This window comes from Balaenoptera ricei, chromosome 7 (assembly GCF_028023285.1).
Source record: "Balaenoptera ricei isolate mBalRic1 chromosome 7, mBalRic1.hap2, whole genome shotgun sequence".
Classification (NCBI taxonomy): domain Eukaryota; kingdom Metazoa; phylum Chordata; class Mammalia; order Artiodactyla; family Balaenopteridae; genus Balaenoptera; species Balaenoptera ricei.
Window position 1 is genome coordinate 97,810,809 of NC_082645.1, and position 6,409 is coordinate 97,817,217.

Below are 6,409 nucleotides of genomic sequence, written 5' to 3' on the forward strand. Positions count from 1 at the left end.
GTCCAATGCTCTGCCTATGAAGGCATCTGTGGCTCTGATCAGATGCAACCCAAAGTGGCATCTTTTCTCTGGTCATGGTTGCCCCATATCTAGTGCTGCAAATGTGGTGTGGACTGAGTGGGGCCAGGGTGTTTGCTTGGCTTGGGGTGGGACACACAGAAAGGCAGTCATGGCTAACCAGGCAGCCAAGCTGCCATCAGAAGTCTGGGCTGCTTCTGCTGCTTGAGTAAGTGCAACAATGCCCACCACTGCCCCACCTGGGCCCTGCCCCAGGACCAGGTCACCTCTGCATCCCAAGGTTGAGTCTTTTCCCAGGTCCTAGCCACCATAATACAGTGCCTTGCTATAGCATGGAGTAAGCAGGGCTGGGGCTCAGACTGGGGAACATAGTGAGGTGGTCATGGGAAACCTGGCAGCCACTAGGGCAAACCTCTCTCTACCCTGCCTGGGGGCAAGCCAGCATCCATACACTCCTCACAAGTGGAGCCCATGCTTCTTCAGCCTTCCTGTTTGTCCCAGCAGTTCTCCAACAAGCCAAGGGAGCTTATCTCCTACAAGTAGGACCTCAGGACTGGGATGCCCCATCTGTGACTCTATCTGCTCACTCCCCAGGGAAGACTCTGCCCGTGTGAGTTCCCTTTTCTTCCGAGTCCCCTCCCAGGGGCACAGGTCTTGACCTGGTTACTTTTCGTCCCATCCTACCTGATTAGGTGTGTATCATTCTCATAGCCTTGGTTATACAGGAGTCCTTCTGCCAGTTTCCAGTTAGTTTTCAGTGAGAATTATTCCACATGTAGATGTATTTTTGATGTGTTCATGGGAGGAGGTAAGTACCACATCCTCTTACTCTGCCATCTTGATCTCCTTCGCATAAAGATAATTTTTTAAAAGAAAATCAGCAAACATTTATTGACTGCTTGGCCCTGTGATTAAACAGTGAATAACACCTAGATCTTGCACTCAAGGAGCTTACTCTATTCCTAAATCTGTACCTAGGAATAGAATAGGCATTGGGAAGAAAACAGAGACTCAGAGTGGAGCAAGATAAGGACAAACTGGAACCCCCTGGCACCCCTGCATCTGTTCTTTATCACCTTTAACCAACAACGTGCAGAGTATAATAGCTGCTTCACTTCTGCCTCCCAAATTTCACGTAAAATGTCTCTAGTAGCCAATCCTAATCTGAAACATATAGAAATATACTTTCAGTTTAGCTAAATTGACAGCATGAGCACACCATGATCTACTCTTTGTCAATTTAGCATGTATATATGCCTCTTTTATCCATATTTAATTCTTAAGTAAAGATAATAAGAAAATCATGCTTTAATCTAACATGATGCAACCATCACTGATACAACCAAAAACATGTTAAAACTTCTTTCAAAAGAAAGTACAAAATCACTTTGCCCATATTAAATGATGTCCATTCTTCTTCTGACTCACCTGTTGATATCTTGTAATTTAAGTTGATAAACTGATATATAAGGTTAACTACTATTAACAGACTTTATTTGGTAGAGTAATGGGGGGTCTGGGCTATAAGCAGTCTTGTCTTATTAGGGTGTTGTATTTTTTTCTTTAACTTTTATTATAGGATGGAAGTACTAAGAGGCACCACAAGGGATCCAAACATACCCACCTTGTGCAGCAGTAGCCCAGTTTCCCTTGAGAGTCATGAGCAGTCACTCCAGCTAGTATAGCATAATCCTACTTTTTGCTTTTTTTCCCCACTGGTATGAGGAGCCCAAGGTGGAAAAGTGGCATTTTCAACTTCTAATTTAATGAAACCATTGTTCTGTTCCCTGGTGAAAGTATTTCTCCCTTGGTAACAAAACTCTCTAGACCAAGAGAGCCTAAAGTTGTGGGGATAGAGCAAAAATTTTGCTAGAAAAATTCATTAGAAATAAGTGAGAGGAGCTATTCTCATTTCCATCTCTTAGTTCCCACAACCAAGAATCCTGGCTATGGGAGAAATAGCAACATTTGTCAGTGATTGAGAGCATATACCACATCTTCAAAGAAAGACATTTCCATAGCGTTTCAGTGTGCCACCAGCTGGTGCTGTAACTGAGCTATCAAAAGGCCACTCTACTGTTCTATCAAGTCAGCTGCTTCAGAGTAATTGGGAACGTGGTAGGGCATGAGCCCATTGCTGTACCTCATTCACTATGAAGTGAATTTTTTGGTAAGAGATAGTGTTGTGTGAAGGGCCATGGTTATGAATAACACATTCTGTAAATACATGGATGGTGTTTTGTCTGAAGCACTCTGCAGGAAAGTCAATCCAGAGTTAGTGTGTAGTACATTGATAACAAAGTACTATCCCTTCTACCACAGAAGTAATCTAGTGAAATCTACCTGTCACCATGTGGCTAGATGATTCCCCTGAGGCATGATGCTATATCAAGCCTCAATGTTGGTTTCCGCTCTTGACTAGTTGGGTATTTATCAGTGGTCATAGCCAAATTAGCCTTAGTGAGTGGACGTTCATCTTGCTAAGTCCATGTATAGCATTCATCTTGCTGCTGCGGTCACTTTGTTCATGAGCCCATTGGGCAAGGACAGGAATGGCTGGAGAAAGAGGCTGACTGACATCCATGAATAGCATTTGCCAGGTTGATACCTGTACATACAGGTGCCAAGGGATGTGTACACTTATTCCAGCAACAAAGATCATTTCTGGAACAGCAGCTAGAATTGGAGTCACCAGCTAATTAAATTTATTATATGTGCTTGCTTCGGCAGCACATATACTAAAATTGGAACGATACAGAGAAGATTAGCATGGCCCCTGCGCAAGGATGACACTCAAATTCGTGAAGCGTTCCATATTTTAAAAAAAAGAAAAAAAAAATTTATTATAATCCACTGTCATTTTTCAAGATTCACCTGTCTTCTGCACAAATCAACAAGTTGAATGGGGATATGCTAGGAATGACCATCTCTGCATCTTTCAGGCACTTGGTGGTGTCACTAATCTCTGCAATCCAAGCATTATTATCTGTATGCAGAGCCCATTGTAGAGCTTCTATGTGGCCTTTCTGCCTTAATAGCCAATATGAGGATTCCAAAAGTTGCTGAGTACATCCATTCCAACTATATACTCTGAAATTTGGAGAAAACTTCACAGGGAACATTTGAGGACATGCTGAGTTCAGTGCATTTGGGGACAGTCTGACCCCAAGCCAACACTCCATCAATTACTGGACCACCCTAAGTGCCTATTCTGAGTGGTGGTCCATCATGCTGTTTGGGTTTCCAGGAATTAATGTCATTTCAGAGACAGTGTCTAGTAATCCCTGAACAATCTGATTATTTACCCTTTCCCAATGAATATTCATGCTGGTAATTGTCCTTAGTTCCCTTTGGGGAAGGCTAGGAGGGAGAGTACCCTATCAATTTTTTGCTATATAGTGGGGTTCTTCCTCAAGGGCATCTGTTCTCCCCCTTTGTTCAAGGTACTCTGAACCTGTTAACTGGTTCAAGTCTGGGAATTGGTTGAAGGATTGATCATAGCTCTCTGTTGCAGTGACTCAAATCAGACTTCTGTTCATGAGACCTAGAGCTTTCCCACTATACTAAGTAAGACTTTAGTAGGCTGCCAATTGATTTCAGTTCTAGAGATATCATTATCATCCAGCCTATGCCAAAGATCACTTTGGTTAACTCAACCTAATTACTACCTTGGCTTGGCTGCCCATTACGATCATCAAATCCACATCGTCTTTGGTGATTTTTCGCTGCCACTTATCTGTGGCCACCCAGGAATTCCCAGTGAATTCCAGGAGTTCAGTTTTATGGCAAGAATTTCCCTATCATTCCTGGCCTATAGGAGATATCCACCACAGAGCTCTTCAAGGATGCCAGAGTTCTCCTTATGAATGTATTTCTTTCAGCCTTGGACAGCCTTGGTAGAAGGAATGTCCTCTGGACCTTCGCAAGTCTAAGGGGTGTGTGAGAAGATCTTACATAAAATAATTCCACTCGAGCATTCCAATCTCCCTAAGCCTTTGGATACCTTTCTCTGCAGTACACCAAGAAAGCTCTAGCATTACAATTTTATTTAATATAAGTTAAATTTGGGTCTAGATTTCAGTCAACCAGTCAACAAAATTGTTGGACTCTTTCCTTGCTGCTCAAGGTGTCACCATGAACCCAGAATTTATACACAGTGCATGCTTATCAACAAATTCACCTTGATTCAACATTATTTTTTTCCACCCTCACCCAATTTACTTATCTGGGAATTTAAAATTCCAACCACATCATTTTCTTTTTCTAAGTTTTCTAGTGCATTGAAAAGCAAACAATCTACCCCATTATGCACCTTATTTTCACTAAAATGTTCTATAGCAGAAACTTGGTCTTCCCAATCCTTGTCTCCTATAGGCACTTGAACAGGTGTCAAAAATGAACATTGAAAAAATTGTTTGTCAGTGGATTACCAGCATCCCTTTTACCACTGGCCACAGTAATACAGATGCCTTTAAATCGAATACGATCAGATACTCATCTTTAAATTTTTGTTGCCCTGGAAACTTAAAGATCCCATTACCAATGACTTCAGCAATTAATGTTTAATCAGGGAAGCAGAACAACTACGATATTATAAAATAAAGAATTTATGATAGAAATTATACCTTGTATAGTTGTGGAAGAAGCTGAGTAAGAAAAGGTCTAAAAAAATCAGAAGAAAGTCATTAACCATCCCTGGCATGAGTAAAACAGTTGAGTTTTCAGGAAGCTAAGCATGGCCATCTGCTGGTGTAGACCATGAAGTAGGCTGGTGGAGAAATCCATTGGAGGTTTGTGGTCCTTTTTGGCTTTTGCTTCTGTGATTTATCAGCAAAGCATCAGGTGATGGACCTGGCATAGTTCTTGATCAGAAGTGCCAGGAGTTGAAAAGAACTGGATGCAGAATTGGAAAAGACAAGAACACATTGAAGGACTTCCCTGGTGGTACAGTAGATAAGAATCCACCTGCCAATGCAGGGGACATGGGTTCGATCCCTGGTCTGGGAAGATCCCACATGCCATGGAGCAACTAAACCCGTGTGCCACAACTACTGAGCCCGCACGCCACAACTACTGAGCCCGTGCACCACAACTACTGAAGCCCGCATGCCTAGAGCCCATGTTCTGCAACAAGAGAAGCCACCACGATGAGAAGCCCATGCACCGCAATGAAGAGTAGCCCCTGCTCGCCACAACTAGAGAAAGCCTGTGCGCAGCAATGAAGACCCAATGCGGCCAAAAATAAGTAAAATGAAATCTTTAAAATACACACACACACACACACACACACACACACACACACACAAAGAACTCACTGAAAGAAGTAGGTGCAAAGGTCCTGAGGCAGGAAATGGTTTAGTTTACTTAAGACAGTGAAGAAGAGCAGTGTGGCGAGAGGTAGCAGAAAAGAAAAGAAGGTTAATTCAAGATGAGGTTGGAAAGGTAGAAATGAGTCAAATTAGGTAAGGCCTTGTAGGAATTTGCAAGTTACTCTATGTGCATTGGGAAACCATTAAAAAGATTCCTAAAGCTCCTAAGTGTGACCATTATCACTATCATCATATTTACTTATTTTGTGCCAGGGACTATGATACACATTTTACATAATTATTCACCTAACATTTATTGAGCATCTGCTGTGTGCTAGACACTGTTGGGTACCAGGACTGTGAACATAGTCACTCTTTTCAAGAAATGTATGATCTAGTAAGCACTGTTGCATTTAATCTTTATGATAGCCCTGTGAGGGAAGAAACTGAGGCATGGGAGGAAAGTGGTAAATTAAATTGCCTAAGGATATCCAGCTAGAAATTGACATAAGCCAGTGTTTGTATCCTGCTCAGTTGTATTCCCAAGACTTTCCTTTAAGCAGTGGTCTTTGTGCTTCCCATGCTGTTATGTAAACACTCAGATAAACCTAAGGAATAAATCACTGGGATATGATTAATTTCTTATCTCTTCATGGTCCTCAGTTCTCTATGCCTCTGTCAATGTGTACATCTGAGGTTATAAATTTCACTTGAGCAAGGAAATGAGACAGCCTTGAGTATGTGAAGTGTCCTTTACAGAATTCAGAGCAATTAAGTTTACCAGCTCTCTCGGTTTATCATGAGCATGGTATATGCTGAGCAGGTGCTTGGCTGTCCATCATGAGACTTGAAGTTCCGCATCACATTGGACATGTTCACTGGGATGACACATCTAATTTGATGGCTTCTTGTGGGAATCACATCGTTTTGTCATGTTCTCTTTCCTTAAACAGGAAATGTAATCATAAGTACTTTTTTTTAAGTTTTAAAAAATAGCTTCCCACTGACTCTAAGAAAAAAGAGTTAATTTAATGCTGAATACATCGAACCAGCATTAGGCAGATAAAAATCTAAATTTGGTT

General features: G+C 41.7%; 1 non-coding gene across 1 annotated transcript; it reads left to right on the forward strand.

Annotated features, from left to right (window-relative positions):
* The first annotated feature begins 2,732 nt into the window (after positions 1-2,732).
* On the forward strand, positions 2,733-2,839 carry LOC132369419 (U6 spliceosomal RNA). Its single transcript, XR_009504394.1, has one exon. It is a non-coding gene; the product is annotated as a U6 spliceosomal RNA (small nuclear RNA).
* The last annotated feature ends 3,570 nt before the right edge of the window (positions 2,840-6,409 follow it).